The following is a 21,895-nucleotide window of genomic DNA, read 5'->3' on the forward strand; positions in this document are numbered from 1 at the left end:
TTCATAATCTCTTTCACAATTTCTTGTCCTTGAGGATAAGGAATTTCAATAATATTAAATTGTCAACAAAACATCTTAAATGTTTGACTGTAGCCAAATAACTGCAATAGCCAGTTCCATTACCTATCTTAGTCTGGTATGGAACACCAAGCACAGGAAAATAATATGGGCAATAACTAATTACATTTTTAGTTGCTTCTCTTGTTAAAGTAGTTGCAACTAGAAAGCCTATAAGGTGTCAAGTCACAAGTACATTTTTTAATTTGACAAAGTGGCTTCTATCAAAGCTCTTACTACCCCTTCAGAATATTCCAGAGGCAGGACACACATCAGCGAAACACAACAGTTTATTCAGTGTTTGGTGTATGACCGAAATCAATGAAATACCTAAAAGTCATTCTGAAACAGTTGTGCGGTGGGTCATCAGACCTACGCCACTGCTGTACGAAAGAGCACTCCTGATATACCCACACACTGTACCACTGTGTGAGTTTCCATCTCTGCACCCTTCCCATGGTGTGCAGCTACAACAGTCCAGTTTTCTATGTATACAAAGAAATAATGAAATGCCCACGGCACATTATTTACAAAGGTTTACCTGGCTCTCGCTTTTCAGTGTCGAAGGCAGGTCTAACAGCAAATGCCATCATGGCAAGTGTGTGCAAGAGGGAAAAAGAACCACAGCAAAGAAGCCAGAAAGCCTGTGGTGTCACCCTGATCCTCACAAAGGCACACCCCCAATGACTAAAGCCCTGCTGATAGGCTCTATCTCTGAGAGACTCCCACCACAGTGAGGACCAAGTCCTCACATGTGAACTATGGAGGACAAACCCACTCCAGGTGCAGCAGGCTCTCATTCACCTGTCCCTTGCTAAGACCCATTTCCTTCATTTTTTCTTGTCTCCCCTGGTTGTCATGGTCCTCCTCTTCCTCATATTCATCTTCCTCCTCCTCCTCCTCCTCCTCCTCTTCTTCTTCTTTCTCTTCCTCCTCCACAATGCTTTTTTTTTCAAATGTACTTTTTCCTGGGAAAAAGACTCCAGCTGAACAAAACCCATAGGCAAGTTGTCTTTTTTTTTTTTTTTTTTTTTTTTTTTTTTTAATGTATATTCTCTTTCCATGAAGCTTCTGGGGCCATTTTGCTCTCTCATGTCTTCTTTGGCAGAGACAGAGGGATCTATAGGCAAAGCTCGGCCCTTCCATGGTACTTTTCAAACCATGACACTAAGTTTACAAGGGGACTAAGCTTTGTTTGTTTGTTTGTTTGAAACAAGGTCTCTCTCAGTTTTACACAGCTCTGGCTGCCTTAGAACACACTCTGTAAGCCAAGCTGTTCTCCAACTTAGAGATCGCTTGCCCCTGCCTCATAGGCACTGGAATTAAAGCCAGACACCACCGCATCCAGCTATACTAAGTTCTGGCACAGAAGAACTAGTTTTTCATGAATGTGTTTGTTTTTAATTGATTTAATGTATGTGTTTTGCTGGAGTGTATGTATGCACGCCATGTGTGTGTCTGCTGTCTCTGGAGGCCAATAGAAGGAAGAGGGCACCAGATGCCCTGCAATCAGAGTCACAAGTGATTGCCAGCTGTCACACAGGTGTTGGGACCTGAACATGGGTCCTCTGTGGAGCAGCCAGTGCCTTTCACTGCTCAGGCATTTCCCCAGCCTCCTCTGGGAAGCTTAAACAAACAAACAAAAAAACAAAAAAACAAAAAAACAAAAAGAAAGAAAGAAAGAAAGAAAGAAAGAAAGAAAGAAAGAAAAAAAAAAAAGACCTCTGCACACGTAGATACTAAGGCTTCATGTGCAGTCCCTCCAGCCGGAATTTACCTCGCTATTTACCCATCTTTGTCCTTTGAGAAGTAAAAGAAGGTTTTAAGGAAAGAAACCTAGTTAAATAAATTTAGAAACTGGTAGATTTAAACAAAGCTCAACATTTATCACTGGGCTTGTGTTAATATAATCATGCACGTGTCTAAGACAGCACAGACACACCATGAGTTAGAGCTGACTCCAAATACCATTTGCATGAAACTCCCTCCTATAAACACCCATCTTTCCCTGGAAAGGCGGAGGCCCACTACACACCATGCTCTAGTATGTCTTACTTCGAAAGACTCGGGACAACACATACATCACACTAGACTCTGTAAGGAAGGAAATGACTGTGATACACTGAGGTACACATAGCAGTCTCTGACTATGATATGGAACACTTCGTTTGGATTACGCAAATTTTGTTCAAAACACTTAAATTCGTGTTTAAAATGTAGCAGGCTCATTAGGAAGATTCGTCTTCCATTATCAATGTGACTGGACTTAGGGTCGGGAAGAGACACAGCCTCTGGGCCAGACTGTGAGGGTATATTCAGAGAAGCTTAACTGAGGAGGGAAGACTCACCCTACAGGAGTGGAGCCACTCCGCAGGCTGGGGAACCAAAATGAAAAAAGCCAAGAAAGCCAGAGGAACACCAGTGCCAGACTCTCTGCTTCCTGGCTGCAGAAGCAACTCCTGCCATAGGCATGACACAGCCACTCTGATACACTGTATCCCCTAAAACTGTGAGCCAAAATAACCCCTAAAGTTGCTTCTTTTCTTGCCAGGTATTTGGTCCTGGCAACACTTTATGAGGATACAGTTGCAGGCCTAGCCCACTGCTGACTCCCCAAGAAAACCATTACTTCTCTTCTCCCAGGAGGTCTACCTCCAACACCAAGTGTGGAATCAGAGGACCACAGAAACAATTCTGTACACTCCTGTGGTTTGGACTGAATGCTGTCCCACTCACCCTGAAGGTACCAGCAAAGACACACAGAAATGCAAAGCACACCAAGAAATCATATGCAGAAAAGAGGTCACTGCTGAAGGTGAAAACCCCTAGAGAAGAGTTTGTACCTTCCAACATGTTTGTCTCTGAGACAGGGACATTCATGAGGACTTTCCAGGAAAGCAGCCTTCCTCCAGGGAAGTGCCAGCCCCACACCTCCTCCAGGAAAGCAGCCTTCCTCCAGGGGAGTGCCATCCCCAGCACCTCTTCCAGGCTCCAGGGGAAAGGGACTTAACACCCAGCTTTCTGTCCCAATGCTGAATGTGCCAAAGCTTTGCAAGCCAGTGAAAGAGGGTTTTCCTACTGCGGACAAAGGTAATGCCCCTTGATCAAAGTTATGGAAAACCAGCCCCAAAGGAGAAAAACCGGTTCCCCTCATCTAACTCCTAATAATTATCTGTTTCTCAGATAATCAAATGAGCAGCAGGTCAAGATCTCCTCTTTTTTTTCCTTTTTTTTTTTTTTTAGTTTTTTGAGACAGGGTTCCTCTGTGTAGCCCTGGCTGTCCTGAAACTCCATCTGTGGACCAAGCTGGCCTCAAACTCAAAAGATCCACCTGCCTCTGCCTCCTGAGTACCAGAATAAAAGGCATCTGCCACCACGCCCTGGCCTTACTTTTCTTTTTAAAAAACTACTTATCATACAAAAGAATGGAACGTCAACAACAAAAACATGGGAAAATAAACGCTTCATAAGAACTGTTACTGGGCGTGGTGATACACACACACTTATAATCCCAGCATGAAGGGGAGGGGCTGGGTAATGAATTCAAAGCTAACCTGGGGTTTCTGTAAGAGACTCAGTCTTAAAAAACACAGGGGAGGGAGGTACAATGTTACAAAGTGTCCCTTTTAAAAGTTTCTGTGAGCCAGTGATAGCCCACACCTCTAATCCTAGCACTCAGAAGGCAGAAGCAAGCAAATCTCTGAGTTCTAGACCAGCCTGGTCTACAGAGTAAATTACAGAATAGCCAAGGCTACACAGAGAAACCTATTATTAAAAAAAAAAAAAAAAATGTTTATAAGTAAGTTCAGGGAGGAGGTGAGTAGGTGAGTGACGGGGGCGTCTTATCTCTGGCCCCTCAGCTTCCTTTACACCATGACAAGAAACAGCATCCTTAGGCCTCATGCTCCTGCCACCACAACAGTCTGTCCAAGCAGTCATGGAGAGAATCTCTAAAACAGTAGCTCTCAACCCTTTGGGGATCAAAAAACCCTTTCATAGGGGTCACCTAAGGCCATCAGAAAACAGACATTTACTTCACAAGTCATAACAGTAGCAAAATTACAGTTACAAAACAGGAGCAACAGAGCAAAAATAACTTTATGTTTGAGGGGCACCACCTGCGGAACTGTATTAAAGAGTCACAGATTAGGAAGGTTGAGAACTACTGCTCTACAGTCATGGAGGAGGGAGAGGAACACACGGCACACAGGCTCCTTTCCAGCTTTAAGTTGATCTTTCGGCAACACAAAAGTAGCTGATAGGCAAACCCAGTCTAAAAGATACGACCATAGAACACAGCTCTATGGTATATGCGTGTCAACCATGTGCCCCCAAGGCCAACTCTCAGAGCTGAATTCAACTCCTGACACAGCCAACTAAAAACTTTGTACATTTGGTCACTTTATTTAAGGACTTAGATCTTTTACATCATTGTAGGAGAAGCTAAGGTGGGAGGAGTAAGGAAAGGAAGAGGAAGAATAAAGAGAGGAAGAGGAGGAGCTAGAGAAGAAGGACAAGAGAGGGGGGCAGAACATGGAAGTGGATGTGCATGCATCTCTAGCAGTCAAGGGGAGTTGGTATATCTAGGTTGGGTATTGGGTTACACCTCTGATCATATGGGCATCTTGTTATTGAGCATTACCAAACATATAAAGCCTTTGGATAATCTAAGCTTTAGAGTCTCATTTGTGCCCAGCCCACATGGATGGCGGGATGGTCTGGGCTCAGCCAAGCATTGTGGAGACAGTGTGGTAGATTGGCAGAGCCATCTCCCACACTGGCGTCTTGTGGGTGGCAGGGCTGGTGTCTCTGACTGCCTGAGCAGATGGCCTGAGCTGAGCAGCAGCGATACGGCCACAGCCACTTCTAGCCACAAGCCTAGGCTAGTCAGAAACATGGCGGCTGATTAAGAAAAGCCAGATTGAGTGCCGCCGTTTTAAATATCTCTCGCAATACATCATGGTATGTGAAAATTCACAAGCTAACTGAACATAGCCTAAAAATCTCCCTCAATTGAGAAAATCGAATGAGGCAACAAATACCTCGCAAGTGGTCAGTCACTCATACAGCATGTCGACAATGCTCACTATCACCCCAACTGGAAGGGGAGGTGGTGTGAACCTTGAGATTTAAAGTCAGGCTGACTTCCCATACCCAACAGAGCAGTTACTAACAAACTGGTAAGTGCTGGGGATATGCTATTTTAAATGGAGATATAATGTAAGTATGAGATAGACGGTGGTTTCCCATATCCTGCCTGAAAAGGGAGGATACAAAGTATCTAATAACTTTCATACTGATTACATGCTTAAAGAGTAGCAGTGTGGACACGCTAGATTAACTCCACTTCCTCTTAGTGATTACTAGAAACGTTTTACTGATCCAGTTCACAGTGTATTGTTCATGGATGCTATGCCCTATACTGATGCACACACACATTTGCCCTACCACTTACCCACATACTAAACCCTGTCATCCATATTAATCTCTGCAAGGCTGGCACTCTTAGGAAAACAGACAGTAACAGACACAAAAATAATATAAGCTGATAAAAAGCCATCAGGCTGCATGCTTTAAATGAATGGACTATGGGATACGTGATTTGTATTGCAAAAAAACAGACCCAAAAAATATTAGTCACAAGTCTTTAGACATATGTGTATCTGCACTCAAGTCTTCATAGAACGATGGGAAAAAGTTTAAACAAACAGCATTTGCAGACTGAAATGCTGCAAGCTACTGCACAGCTGTTAGGCATGTAACTGCCAAGTGCCAGCCTCTCAATCCATGTGGCCCTGTTCTGAGCCCTGCTTAGGTAGTACTTTCACACAAAAGTGTCCACTATCACAGGCTTACTAAACAGGAGCAGGCAAGGAGTCCAAAAAAACAGGAAACAGACAAGGCTAGCCAAGGACCAGCAAGAGCCAGCCTTGATCACCTCTTCCCAAGTACAAATACTGCTATGTTGCTGGACCAGTGTAACTCCCGACAGAACAGTGATCTACACAGGAGAGACGGCATCAGGTACGACCCTGAGTGCAGAACAAGAAAGTAGAAGATGTGCCTGGAGAGACGCTCTGAATGCCACAACAGATAAAGACAAATCCAGATGACTAGCACAGAACAAACACTGGGAATACCACTAGGCCAAAATTAGACAGCACCTGGTTCCCACTGACTTTCAAGCTGAAAACATTAGATTTTCAACAAACCAAATGAAGCCACTATGCCATGCTAAGTTTCCCCCCTGACAACATTCATTTCCCCCAGACATAGCTAGCTCGCTCGCGCGCTCTCTCTCTCTCTCTCTCTCTCTCTCTCTCTCTCTCTCTCTCTCTCTTTCTCTCTCTTTCTCTCTCCCCCTTCCTTCCTCCCTCCCTCCCTCCCTTCCTCTCTTCCCTTCTCACTGAAACTAGACCACCAACCCTGCCTGCCCAGACCATGGCTCCTCTCCTTACGGTGAGCAACTTTACCTCAGGAGACCAAGGGCTATAGTTTGGATGGTAAACGCCCCTCAAGATCACCTCCACCAAATGCTCAGTGTTAGCCTGACGCTGTTGCACAGAGGTAGAACCCTGAAGGGACGGAAGTTAGTGGAAAGTCTTCAAGAGGACTTGGTGGACTCCTAGGCCCTCCTCCTCTCTCTGTCCCTGGCTGCCTACAGTGGGGCCAACTGACTCTAGACTGAAGCCTCAGGAACTGGCTCAGGTAAACCTTCCCTTGATGGTAGTACCTCAGCTATTCAGTTACAGGGACAGAAAGCTAACACTGACAACGCTTTCTACTAAAGAAGCAGCACTCAGTTTCACGGCTGCTTTTGCTCTGCCTTAGACTGCACTAGACTGGACTTTCTAGTTAAATGTCTCTGCATCCCTCTGATGCCCTAAAACCAGTAAAGGACATGGCTCTTGTCAACAGTTCACTGGCCTACTGAACACCTGGTAGCTAGAGACACACACAAATACTCCCTTCTAGAATTTATTTTCTAGAATTTTATTTACTAAAAGATACAGAAGCCAGTACAATCTTTTATTTCTTGCTGCCCTAGAGCTGAACCACAAGTGACTATCTTCTCACACCTACTTACCAGTTGAAAGAAACCATGTAAAAACTGTGGCCTACAAGACCTAAGCTTACTGGAAAGTCTTAAGAATGCTTCTGATACAGACCAACCTTCCTTCTTCCTTTATTTCACCCTTCCAAAAAAAAAAAACGGGTAAGATGTGGAAGCCATCTTGCAAGCATGAGGCAAAAGGCAACCAATCTTGGAATCCTCTACCTCGGCAAGCCAGCCAGCAACAGGCTAATACTGACTGACGTGAGAACAAAAACGACCAACTGGGTTAGGTAGGGTCTGTGGACTGGCTCTCCTGCCACATGCAGCCATCAGTGCTATAAGTGATGCTTTATCAATGAACCAAGCTGTCCTGGAGTCTTGCTCACACTGCATGGCCCAGCAACCACAGGTGTCAACCACTGGCAATGATCTAGTTTCTACAGAGAAAAAGTATCACCTAGATATGGACATGGGAGAAGAGTCTGCTGACAGCAGCCTGCTGAGGAAAAGCAAGCCAGTGAGGTGGGCATTTTCAACAGGTGACTGACTGACTGCTTCTGGATAACATGGTATGGACAGTCTTGTCTTACAGCAAAGACCCCTCCCGCTTACAAGCAGGGAGGTGGAAAGGAATGCCTTGTTTTTTCTGGAAGAAATTAAATAAAACAAGATGCCATAAACAAAGAATATCAGACTGTGTGTCATAGAACTGGCTATGCAAGGCAAAGTTTTAATGAAATAAACCTGGCAAGTAAAAAAATTTAAGCACAAAATCACATGTGATGAGAAAACAAAATGTCATTTTTGTTCTAAAAATAACAAGACTGTCTAATGTTACAGCTTTTGTTTTACCTAAATAACAAATTTACTTTTACTATCATTGCAATTTTTTAAATTGTCTTTCTGTAACATTTGTGTTTCTCAAGAAACTGTTCTATTATGAATTTAACAAAAGCATATATAAACTTACTGTGTAGGAAAATGATTTTTTCCTATCGTTTATTCTTTCTCTGATACAAACACTAACACACTACCTTTCCTCATACATAACAAAGAAAATTCAACTATCTCTATCTGATGACAGAATTAAAAATGCAGACACCCTTCATCAAGTTAAATGTAAGAAGCCATTAGAAATGGCAACAGAAAGTCAGCCAAAGGAAGCCTGCTGGCCCCTGCTGAGCGGTGCTCTGCATGACAGATGTCAGAGAGACATCTCTCATGCATCCCAACTGTGACCAACACCACCTAAGTCTGTCCTCACTGTCCCAAAGTTCATCAACTCAGTGGAAGCCCACCGCACTTCTGACAGACTCCACCACCACCACCTCAAGGCCTCCCTGGCCTTAAGGTTCTCACTGGTTTCAATGGTGCTTGCACCAGGAATTTGAGAAGGGCTGGAACAGCACATACAGTACAAAGCTTCTTCCAAAAGTCACTTCAGGCAGGAGCTAATTACCTCATAGCCCAGGACATGCTAAAGCAAATCAAAGATTCCACCCAACTATGGTGACCTATGGTTTAAATGGAGGGCCTCACAGCAGCTCCGGCAGCTACCCAATAAAGAAAAACAAAAAAACTCCCTCCGAACAACTGTGAACTGTCTAAACAGCCTTAAAGAGGAGCGGAGTCCTCATGAGCCCCTCCCGCCAGCAACTGTTAAATACAATAATAAATGCTTCCTGCTGAGAGGCTTATAAGGCCCTGTCCCCAGCAACCCTTATTAACTATCTTATGAATCCTCAGGGAAGGGCAGCGCCTTGTGAGCCCCTCCTCCCTTGAAGGGAAAGTTGGGGGCACAATCTTGTTCATCCTGCCTTCAGGTAACCACAGCTGCTGGCAGTTCTAGAAATCACGGTGTCACCACCACCACCATTGTGTGGTGCTTCCCACAGCCTAGGCAAGCACTCTACCACAGAGCCACGCTGCACAGTCTGGGGGAAAACAAAACAAACCTCCTGTAAGTCTTCTTTAGGAGAATGCTAACTCAGGCCTTAGCCTGCCAGGGGTAAACGACCAAGGCATAAGCCAGTACTGCACTGTCAGTGACCCTGGGTGACCCCTATATCATGAGTAAAACATTCCCTTTGAAACCTTATTCTGTTAAAGGCAAATTGCAGCCCCTTAATTTGTGAGGGACATAATGGTGTAGACACTAATTCAGATCATCCGAGGATGACTGTCTTCCCTGTGACTCTCAGCAACTAACTGTCTTTCTCAGTCACCATTCTATTGCTGTGAAGAGTCGCTAGGAACAAGACAACACTAACAAGCATTTAATTGGGGGCTGGCTTACCATTTCAGAGGGTCAGTTCACTATCACTGCAGTGAAAGCAGGCCAGCATGGCACACAGGCCAGCATGGCACACAGGCCAGCATGGCACACAGGCCAGCATGGCACACAGGCCAGCATGGCACACAGGCCAGCATGGCACACAGGCCAGCATGGCACACAGGCCAGCATGGCACACAGGCCAGCATGGCACACAGGCCAGCATGGCACACAGGCCAGCATGGCCCTGGAGCAGAGAGCTGTACACTCCAATCTGAAGGCAGCAGAAAAAGACTAGGCTTGGCATGGGACTTTGAAATCTAAAGCCCACCCCCAGTGGAACAGTTCCTCCAACAAGGCCATGCCCTCTAATCCTTCTAATCCTTTCAAACAGTTCTACTCTCTGGTGACAAGGACTTCAAATATATGAGCCCATAGGGGCCATTCTTATTCAAACCATCACAGCAGCTTAAAGGAAATCTCTTTTGAAAACTTTTCTGATTCCCTAAAGTAAAAGACATTATAACCCATGGCTATACACAAAATACCTCCACCCAGGTACATAAAGCACTCTTATCAATGGAGATATGATGTGACCCCCCTAGATAGCTGAGAGCCCTGACCAGGGTACGACCTGCAGGAGCCTGTGCTCTGGAGGTCAGGGATGCTCCTCTTCAAACGCCAACTTCACACGTAGCAAACTGGTATTTGTTTCAGAGTAATAACTATGGTCCCGGGTATGGTGTTACACAGCTTTTAATCCCAGCACACAGGAGGGAGAGACAGGTGAGTCTCTGTGAGTTTGAAGACAACCAGGTCTACACTGTGAGACCCTGTCTCAAGAATAACAACTAAAATCCTTTAACATATGATTGTCATGAGAAATGCACAGTCCTGGAGACACAGTATGGGCTTGAAGATGCAGACAGATACCTACTGTCAGCTAACAACTACAGTCCTCACTACCACTAGTAACTGTTGCAGTACACCACACACAATGTCTCACAACTGCCACAAACCTAAGACCAACAAATGAACTAACAGTCGGAATCTCTGAGCAGTAGGAATCTACTCATTGTTGGCTGAAGTTAAAGAAATGTGTATGTATCTTCATTTAAAGTGCTACTACACTACCTACACAAGCACACTCCCCTACACAAGCACACTACCTACACAAGCACACTCCCCTACACTAACATACTGTTAGTTCACAGACAGTATTCGTCCGTCCACCAAGCTGAGTATCAACAATTTCATTTATTCATAGACTGACTTAGAGAGACAGATCTGAAGCAGCCCAAGCTGGTCTCAAATGTACTTCACAGACAAGGGTGATCTTGCTTGTAACCCCCAGCCTCTGGAACGCTGAGATTACTGACATGTGCCAGCCCATCCTATTTTTTGAAGTGCTGTGGCTTGTGAGTGGACGAAAGTAGTCTTCCAACCGAAGGTCTTCTTTAGCACCTATAGGTTACATGTTATTCTAAGTTTTCTCCCTCATAGAAACCTGTAGAGTTTGTGTGTATTTATTAAATAAACTTAAGCCACAAAGTAGCAGAGTCAACCATTGCCCTTCATCGTTGTTGGCTCTACTGCACCTTCCAGAAGCCACATGGCCTGCCCTGGCTTCCACGGCGGTACCACCTCGCTATCCATTCTCTGCCTTTTGTCCATGTCATGCACTGAATTCAGATATTCTCACTCAAAATGACACCCAGTCTTAAGGTTCTGAACTTAAATGTCAAAGCCACAAAAATTCTTTTACAAATCGCCTGTTTTCTAAACACAAAAGTACTTCTTATAATCCTTTTTTTTTGATTTACAATGGTCAAGATAAATCAGACCTGACACTCAGGCAGATACTGACAGAAAAACACTCAATTGTGTTACAGTAAACACAACTCTGTCAACTGTGATTACAGGATACATCAGGTTTCTTCATGTGTTCATCAACAGGCTAATTTACATAGCCACGCGAGCCTTTTAGACTCTGTCAATTTTAAAGGAACCCAGAGTTTACATAATAGCTATTTGGCTCTCCATTCTCGCCCTCCCAATCCTGACTTTGGTTACTATGTAGCTCACTCAGAAAAACCTACAGAAGGTATTCTCAAAGACTACATATAATTTCAGGAGAAGATAAGACTCCTCACCTCACACTTTTACCGTGATGTTCTGTCACCACAGGTTCAAAGCAACAAGCCTAGTGACCACGGACTAAAACCATCAACCAAAATAAACCTTTCCTGATTAAAAGAGTTGCCTTTGGGGGATGGAGAGATGACGTAGTAGATTGCTCAGTGGGTAGAGCACTTGCTATGCAAGAGTGAGGACCTGAGTTTGAATCCCCCGCACCCTTATAAAAAGCCAGGGGTGGTACCACATGCCTGTATTCCCAGGACTACAAGGGGGCGGGGGGGGGGGGGGAGACAAAGATTATTAGTGCTCGCTGGCTGTCAGCCTAGCTCAAGGTTCAACGAGAGAGCGTGTTTTAAGGGAGTGGGGCAGAGTGATTTATCCAGATAGCCGATGGCCTCCTTACCAAGGACCCTGCTGCCCACTCCCACTCATCTACCTATACTCACTAAATTCCCCATCTTACTAATGAAATGTTACCTGAACTGTGAAGTATGGCTTTGGCTGCTCTTCCTTGGCCTCTGTGACTCTCTCCAAATTCATCTGGTCATTCGTTCGTTCATTCGTTCATTCATTCCTATCCATTTACTTGTTTCTTCCATGTCTCTAATTGTGACCCCTTTCTCACCCTTCTCCAACACTGTAGTTTCAATGCAAAATGTCCCCCACAGAGTCATATGTTTGAATACTGGGTCCTAAACTACTGACACCATTTGAGAAGGCCCTGGTACCTTTAAAAGAACCTTGCTGAAGTAAGTCACTGAGATAAGCCCTGAGACATTACAGCTCAGCCCACTTCCTATTCACTGTTTCTTCAGTGTGCAAATAACTGTGACCAGCCAGCCTCCTGCTCCTACTCCTATGCCTTGCCTGTCTGCTGCCTCGTCCTCCTCACCATGATGGACTGTGAGCCAGAACAAAGCCCTTTTCCTGTCGCATCTATACACTCATTAGCTCTGTCCTCTCTTCCCAAAACACACAACCACAAAACAAGCCAACTGAGCCCGCCCCCAGACTCAGCACGAAAAGCTAAAACACACCATCCTTTCTGCCTGCTCCTCTCTGTCACTCACCTCCCACAGGAGGAACCGAGACCTCACTTCTCTTTGACCCCCCACCCTCAGTCACCAGCCTCGAAGCAGGGCCTGGCCTCCTGCACTAGTCCCGGTCCAGGGGGCAGACCTCTAGCCAAATTCTGTCTTTGGTCTCACAGAAATAAGTGGTCATGGCGCCAATGTCCTGCTCCTGACTCTCCTCTTCCCTTCGGAGGAACTGTACTCATCTATTCCATATGACCTCCCAGACGCCCTGACCCGGCTGCAGCCCGACTGCTCCCAACCACGCAGGCTGGATGCTGCTGGCCTCCCAGTTACTCAGCCCTCTCTCGGAGAATTCCTCTTCCCCACTCAGCAGAAACGCTAACCCCCCATTGCCCTTACTAGTCAGTCATTATAGAATGAGCAACCCTTGTTCAAAATGCTTGAGACCAGAAGTGTTTTGGGATGCTGAGATGTGGGTTAGAACCCAGCTGTCAACACCAAACTCATTAGTTCTGTATGAACTAATATATGTATGGGTGCGGAAGCCAATTTGGCACAGTAGTCTTAATTTTTGTGAAAGAAACAGTATTTCATGGTATAGAAGTTCCCACCTGGCATCCTGGCAGCACTCAAAATATTCCGGGATCCAGATTCCGATTAGGAAGCTCAGTGTGAACTTCTCTGCTGTCTTCTTTCATGCCCTGAAACCAGTTAGTCCTGTTACCTATGGCAGAACATTCTATACTGCAACAGAAAGGAAGCTGCCTTCTTATTAATTCATGTAATCATCATTGGAACTTGTGTATACAGCCTCCTCGAGCAAGGAGGCTGCACTGGCAGGGCCTCAGTAATGCCAGGAGACACCTCTCCCCTACAGACACAAATATGTAATAAGTACAAACGAGCTTCTAAACTTTTTTACATTAGTTTTACTTTATACTACTTTTTCCTGAAAGTAAAAAACAAAAAACAAACAAACAAAACAATCAGTAAAATGTTGCAAGGATTAATCACTCCACTTAATTACCATCCATATATTACAGAAGGAGAAAAACAGGCAGTCGGCCTGAGGCCACACAGTAAGTAAAGCTGACTTTGTCACTGTGACTTATGACTTAACTGTTCTGCAGCCTTTGACCCAAATTTCACAAAACACAGCAAACCCGTATGTCACATGGCAAAGGTAACACATGTCAGACTCTCAAATCAGCACATTAACATGTCGACGGCATCCCATTCCCAGAATTCCTGCATGGCTGGCTTGGTCCTCAAATCTTTCAAGCTGTGTTTTTCTTCTCTTTTGATAGAATGAGATTCTAAGCAGCTGCAAGACAGGTGAGGGCGGCGACCATATAATCTGATAAGGGGAAACCAGAAGGCCCCAGAACTACACCAGGGGTTCAGTATGTGACCTTTACCTACGAAGAGGACATGTGGATGTCAACAGATTATTTCAGATGGGTTTTCCTATTTAATCACCAAGAGACCTGTATTCAGCTCTGGACTTTCAAGATATTGTTAGCTTGAAAGAAAAAACAAGCCCACATGGATCCCAAGACTATTTCTTTATCTTTATTGCTAAGGCAATTTAGGCAATCAAATAAGACAATCAAAGAAATTTAGGACAGATTTTTATTGTTGAGACAGGTTTTTACTATGCAGCTCTGGCTGGTCTAGGACTCACTGTGTAGACCAGTCTCTTAATTGAAGTGACCTGCCTGCCTCTGCCATCCAAGTGCTGGGATTAAAGGCTTGTACCACCTCAGTTGGCGAGCTAGAGTTCTTTTAATAAGTACTATAAGCAGTTCTCTGAATTTTTTTAAAATATTTGATGTGAATACTAAACACTGCCACGCCATAGGTTCAGACGCCCACCTGTAGTCCATGTTAGGAGGTTAAGGCAGGGAGAACCAACTGAACCCAAGACTTGAAGTCAATGTGGGCTGAAATAGTGAGACTACCTCCTTAAGATACAATAATAATAACAAAATAACCCAGGGGGTTGGGGGCAGAGCAAAGGCAAGTGGATTGCCTAAGAGGTTGAGGCCAGCCTGGTCTACACATTGAGTTCCAAGCCAGCCAAGGATACAAAGGAGTAAGATTGTCTTTATAAATAAACAAACAAACAAACAATGAGAATTTTGACTAATAAAGAATCTTAGGCTCTTTATTAAGCTGAGGGCTTAAGTTAACTTGCCCAACACCATCCAGCCATGTGACGATGCCAACTGTACAGTCAGAGTGAAAAGTACTCACTGTCTAGAAGCCATTACACATCTGCATGCAGAGCCAAGGTTCTGGCTAATCTAGTTCCTCCAGACACACACCTCCTCACTACCACTTGCTCCAAGACAGCGTTGCTTCAGCACCCAAGGGCTGAGGTGCCTGTGGGCGAGCAAATCAATGAGTGTGGAGAAGTCACACTCAGAGATGAAATATTTCATGGCACAGGATTAACATCTTCCTCAGGAAACACAGAGAAGAAATTCTAGTTGGACCAGGGAGGCCAACTTAGCTGGGTCAGAGGTAGTTGGTAAGGGTGTGACTCCTGCCTCAGAAGGTAAGCATGGGAAAGAGGAAGAAGGAAGGAAGAAATAGAGAAGGAGGAAGAAGATGAGGAAGAGGGGGAACAGAAGGAAAGAGAGGCGGAAGAGGAAGAAGAAAACAGGGATCAAAAGGAGAAAAGTGCAGATAAAGACAGAAGAGAGGAGGGAAAAGAATTTTGAACGGAGGTTCATGCCTTATAATTAAACCAAATTAATTTCTGGATCTCTATACTTAAAACTGTCAGTTTTATTTATAACAATGGCCATATTTCAAATTTTAACTCATTGTCACTGACCTAAAATAATCAGGACATTCTAGAGATTATCAACTGTATACTTTCAGATAATGAGGACTTCCCACTGTACCATTCCCTACAGAAGACCACAGTCATACATACACACCTTATTCCTGGATGGCTTATTGTTATGGGCTGGGGTGGGAAGTCAGACAAACGTAGGGTTGCATTCTAACTCCACCAAACTGTCATTCGGACCTGCAATTAACCCTCTCTAAACTGTTTCCTAATCAATAAAGCACAATAACAAAACACCATGGAATAATTCTTAATACACAATATGTGTTTAGGATCAAGAAAAGCAGATAATCAATATCTAACACAAGCTAGCTATTATCATGCACATTTTAAATTAAAAATGTTCAATTTTTTAGTTTTTTTATATGGATGAGTGTTTTGCCTTCATATATGTGCCATGTGTGTACATATATGTGTTCATATGTACGCCTGATATGCACTCAGGTCAGAAGAGGGTGTTGGATCCCTTGGAACTGGTGTTTCAGATGGTTATGAGCCACCATGTAGGTGCTGGGAATCGAACCTGTGTCCTCTGCAAAAGTAACATTGTACTCTTAAAACACTGAGCCACCTAAGGCCCAAGAAATAACTTTTAAATGCACAGTTAAATAAATCTTGTTTCTGAGGTTTCAGTTTTAAAGGAATCTAGTAAGACATTCAAGACACTTCTACTCAGAAAAATCTGGGAAGTTCAATGTTCCTCCCCAAAAATTGAAAATAAAGCCAACTTGGCAAGTTAAAAAAAAAAAAAAAAAAAAAAACCTTTAGAAAGTCAAAGGCAAAGTTAGAGGACACTGAATGCCAGGAGACAACGTCTTCACATTTAAATTCCTATCAAGTGAGTTCAGACAAGACGAGGAGCTTGGACACGGTTACCTCAAGTGCTGTCGGATGTAAGTTTACATATCTATACAATACCCCATCTGCTCAGCACTCATTCAGGACTCGATCTACAACAACTTAGCGCAGCACACCTACTGCAGGACAGGATTGCCCAAGCTCTCAGGACAGACAGCCCCTCTCCCAGAGCTCTCTCCTCTCACTGCGAGTACTGCCATTAAGGAGCTGTGGTTTCCCAGGATGAGAGATAATGATTTAACGTCCCCAAGGGTCCCAGCCATTGAAAGTCCACTGGAGTTCTTTGTGACATCACGGACTTGATGCTCACATCCCTGGGAGTCAGATTTCCCAGAGGTACCAGTGCACTTTACTTTCATTTCTACAACTTCCCAGCATCCTCAGCATGCGGCTCTTTGCAGAGTCTGGCAGTTCATGGCCCTGCTCTGTGTAATGACAATTTGGGGAAATGGAATGTTTAGAAGTAGAGAGAACCAAAGGTTAGAGAACTGGTCTATACACCACAACTGCCTTAGAGGTGACATAATTCTTACCTGTGAGTTTAATCTAAGTGCTTTGCCTGTGTCGACTCACTCCTAGTAGAAACCAAAAGGAACGCCTTTAAACTGTCAGCAGACACAGAAAGCTACGGAGCTGGACCCAGGTCCCACTGTTACCAGATGGCTTCATGTGGAAGGACAGATGGGCAACACTTACATGAAAGAATTCTTACATTCTTTCATCCACTTTGGTTACTTTTGTTTTGTTTTGAGATAGGGTCACATACATAACCCTGACTGGCCTGGAACTCTATGAAGACCAGGCTGGTTTCAAACGCAGAGCCACCTACTCCAGCCTCCTTAGTGACTGGATTCAAAGCATGGCACCACCACACCTGGCTCGACAGCTGCTTTAAAGAGTAAACACAGAAACATAAAGCACCCTCCTTTCTGTCATAATTATCTTCCAGAAGCCTAAAGAACTTAATAAGAAAAAAGAAAAAGGCCGTAAAGGGCCAGCTGTGGTGGAGCACGCCGTGAGATCCCAGCAGTTAGTGAGAGGCCAGCAGGCTACCCATCTTGAGTGTGTCACAAACAAACAGTGTCACAAAAGGAGCCCCAGGAGATGGGACAGGCCACTAATGGTTCACAAAGACTCATAGACAGCAGCTCACTGACCAGTGAACATTCTGAATGAGCAATGCCCCACTGCTGGTGGATTCTAATTCAGAACCAAGGACCACCAGCAGTGAGAAAGTATTTCACCAGCCTGCCCTCTTCCCAGCTCAAACCTGATCCTAATTACCTTTCCCGCCAGCCTACACTCCTACAGTGGACCAGGCTGCTAGAATAAACTCCAACTGAGGGCTTAAATTAAGGCTGGTTTCAGGTGAGACCTGACTGCAGGGAGTGTCCATGGTGAATTTTTAAGGACAAAAAAAACCAGGCGTGTGTGTGTGTGTGTGTGTGTGTGTGTGTGTGTGTGTGTGTGTGTGTATATATATTTATTTATATATTTATTTATTTACATATTTATTCCTATTCAGGAAAAAGTTAAACTTGTAATTCTACGAGCTTTTCAAATATTTTATTTTCTACACTGTTCTCATTTGCACATAGAAGCCGCGTCAACACAAATCTAAAACACCAATTCCAACAAAATGAACAAGAAAACACCACCCCAAACTGTCCTGATGGGATTTAACAAATATTCAGATGTGGCCTCGGGCCTAAAACAATTCCTGGCTCACACATCACCACGAGCACATATATAATTAGTCCATTACTCTTAGACTGGTTCCATTCACGGTCAGAAACGGCAGGGAGCAGTGCCAGATACCACAACCCAAGGTGAAGATCTTTTTGTGATCCCCTTGGCAAAAGGCGACCCTTCCCCCAAAGTCTCCAGCAGGTCAGCTTCCCACTGCTCAGCTTCACTGAAATTGGAATCTTCATTCTCTTCGTTTATCTCAGGTTGACTAAAACCTGCTATGCAGCAGAGAAGGGCCAAGAACTTCTGATCTACCTACTGATGCCTTCTGAGTGCTGGGGTTGCAGCCTGCGCCACCAAGCCTGGTTCACGGGTGTTAGAGATTAAACCTCTAAGCAAGCACTCTACCGACCAAGCTACTTCCCCAGCCCTTGGAGTTCTTAATGTTAAACAATTTGCCAGACCCAGAAAATGGATTTAGCTAAACAGGGCTCGCGTTTAAGAGACTTGCGCTTCTTAGCGTGTTCATAGTTTCCAACAACCCTGCCCCACTCGCCTGGGTCTTTCCAGCACAGTTAGGACTGAGTGAGAAGCAAGTTACAGCAGTCAGAATTATCCCTAAGTAGCTGTCCCAGAGTCACCTAAGGAAAACTGGCAGAATAGGAAAGTGTCTCCTGGGCCAATGAGAGCAGCAGCAGCAGCAGCAGCACTTCACGGGTGTTTCAGAACCGTCCGCACCACGCCAGTCACCCTGCGCCGACCCACTCTTATTAAAAGGGAAAACTAACACTCCAGTTTACAGAGAACTGAAATTCTTCTCATTCTTCCAAATCTCCGTGTAACGTGTAAGGGCAGCTTAAGAAATTTCCCCAAAAGGACACCTCTGAGCCAGTACACAGAAAGGAAGGGGCTTTTCGTGTTTGCCTAACTGAAACAAAGCACAGGCCAGTAAATCACAAAGGCCTAGATATGTCAAGATCTAGTCTAGGCAGACCCGTTCTGGACCTGGCTCAGAACGAGCAAGGACCTTTTGGTCCTTTCGTTCTACACGATGGGAGCAGGCGGTTCACGCAAAACCAGACAAGCTAAGTTTCCTGCAGGGAACCTCATAGACCAAGGAGCGCGTAACAATGGTTAGGACTGCTTGCTGACACCATTTCCCCTACAGGTTAGACATTCCAGGTTAAATACACTGGAATGTAACATTCTCAAGTATGAAAAAACTTTATGAATCACAGGTGCCTTATACTTTACCTCCTGGAAAGCTCATAGTCGTCCAAACCGCAGTCAAAGAGGACACTGGTTACTCTACAGAGAGTGGAGAGACAACAAAAGCAAGAACTAAAAAGCCATCTGAACAAAGAATCCATTGAAGTGAGTAGATGATCTCCACTCTCCCACATAAGTCACTGACTCTCCTCTCCGGAGCCCCTCCCAACCCAACCACCCATCCCCCATGCTATGTCCAAACCCACCCTACACACCATCCAATCCATCGCCTCCACTCTAACTATCTCTCTCTGCTATGTCAGGCTCCCACGAAACCTCTGTGGCTTCTCCAAGGGAGCGCTCTCATTCCTCACCTTAGTCTACAATCTGAAACTGACCTTTCAGATTAGTCAGTCTGCTCTCACACGAAATCTCCCTTCCACCCAACCTTGGCCACCTCACTCTTCCCCAGCACTGCAAGTGTTCCGGTTTCTTCTCGGCTGTTTCCAATCTGACAAGGTTCTTCCTTATTATAAGGCACCACTGAGTTCTGAAACTCCCAGGAACCTCTCTGCCCTACCTACCACACACTTGTTCCTGAGAAGGCCAGGACACTTATTGTCACATCATCTTCTCACTCTCTTGGGCTTCTCTTTTCACATTTTATTTTCATTATTTGTGTCATATGTATGTGTCTACATGGGAGTATATGCATGCAAATCCGGGTGCTACAGAGGCCAGATTTTGTCATATCCCCCAAGAGCTGGAGTTAAAATGATTTTGAGCCACCTACTATGCGTGCTAGAAATCCAACCCTGACCCTCTGGAAGAGCAGTATGTGCTCTTAAGTGCTGACCCGGCTCTCTCCAGCCACTCCACAGTTTAGTTTTTTAAGATAGGGTCTCACTTTGTAACCCAAAGTAACCCCAAACCAGCAATCCTCCTGCATCGGCCTCCAGACTACTAAGACTGCAGGAGTGCACCTCCACAGCCCAGGCTTGACTTGTATCATTTCATATCCTGTATTTCTATAACTTGGCAGAATACAGAGAGTTCAAAACTGTTGCACAGATTAAGTGAACTCGCTGCAAAAACCATCCGCAAAGACAGGACTTCTCTGTGGTGATAGCATCAAGCTGTCAGAGCTACCTACTGCTGCCACAGAACTCACCAACAAGCCTTCAGGTTCCACAGGGCTCCACCAGCTTCCTTAAATATTTGGAGAAGAATTTAAAAAAAAAAAAAGGTTTCAAGACATTCAAATGACAAGTCAAGGTATCTTGCAGGCTAATGAAGACCAGAAATCATTTAAACGCACAGCCCAAAGAAAAACACCAAAGGTCTTATTCTGAAAAAAAAAAAAAACAAATTATAAACCACCAACAAACAGGGCGACCTGGCCATCCTGACCACCTTGATAACTGTCCTTCCTGCAGACCCTTCCCCCAGTGTAATGTCCTTTCCAGACTCTAGAATCCAAAGTTACGGGAAGACAACTGGTTAAGTGACCTCATCAGCAGGTTTCCAAACGCGAGGGAACTCGGCCAGTGCTGCCGAGAAAGTCCACAGGGGAAGCATGGCAAGAACTGCATGACCCGCCCCAAGCAAGCCAGGCCCCAGTGAAGAATCAACGACAGGTCCTAAGAACTAGAAGATAACTTTAATGGGCCAAGTGCAAAAAGGCCACTAGACCTTTTACGCCTGCGGGAAAGAATTAAAGGATAAGGATAGAAAAGATAGCACTATCTAGCTGCTCCCTTAAATGAAATCGTCCATTTTGTGTCCCATCTTTGACCATAAGACACGAGTCACAAATTCCAGAGGGTCTGTCTACCTTCTGAGGAGGAAAGCTCACTCTCCCAACACACACACACACACACACACACACACACACACACACGCATGCACACTGGCTGCCTCAGGAACATGAAGCATTCTTCCTGCCAGCAGAGCAGCTAACATGCAGTCACAGGAACAGCTTCCTACCCATGGCCAAACTGACTTTACCATCTGCCCCTCTCCTCATCTTCCTAGCTTCAAAGGAAGCTCCTAGCCAACAAACCCAACTGGAGATGCCTGACACCTGAACCCCAGAGCCCACATAAACGTGGAATGGGAAGTCCAGCTCAGAGCTGTCCTCTGACCTCCCACCTGTACAATGGCACAAGAGCACGCACACACACATTTTCTTAAGGACAAGGCACACCTATGTCTTCATCTACTGATGCTTCTTAAGACTGGCCCTGGAATCCTAACACATCCACTTCACAGCCCAAGGCTGTCCCCACACCTCTGGCTGTCTATGCTCATTCCTTCACATTTACAGACCCTCCTTCTGTTTCCCACCTAGCACAGAAAGACTCAACGCCAAAGGCCTGCACAACCACCAAGCAAATAACCCACTCATCACAAAGTGATTCCCAGTCTCAACTTTGAAACACCGAAGAGGTCACAGAACCAAAGGAACCTTGGAGATGGTCCAGAGAAGTTGAGCGACTTGCTTCCCAAATTACAGGGATGGCTCCACTAAAATCTTCCCATTAAAAAATATTTCAACTCATTCATTAAGTGAATAATAACTGGGCCAGGCACTTGATCAGGTGGATGAGAAGGCACGCTCAGTATGTTTTAATCTTCCTGGATGCAAAACGGTGGGGTGAAAATGTACATGGGGTATTTTTCCAGAGGTGCTGTCTACAAACAAATGGAACAAGCTC

General features: G+C 44.9%; 1 protein-coding gene across 2 annotated transcripts in view; it reads right to left on the reverse strand.

Annotated features, from left to right (window-relative positions):
• The window catches only part of Arhgap10 (Rho GTPase activating protein 10), a 238,734-nt gene that overhangs the window by 215,488 nt on the left and 1,351 nt on the right, over window positions 1-21,895 (reverse strand). The gene's annotated exons all lie outside the window — the stretch shown is intronic.

Source organism: Arvicanthis niloticus, chromosome 18, assembly GCF_011762505.2.
Source record: "Arvicanthis niloticus isolate mArvNil1 chromosome 18, mArvNil1.pat.X, whole genome shotgun sequence".
Classification (NCBI taxonomy): domain Eukaryota; kingdom Metazoa; phylum Chordata; class Mammalia; order Rodentia; family Muridae; genus Arvicanthis; species Arvicanthis niloticus.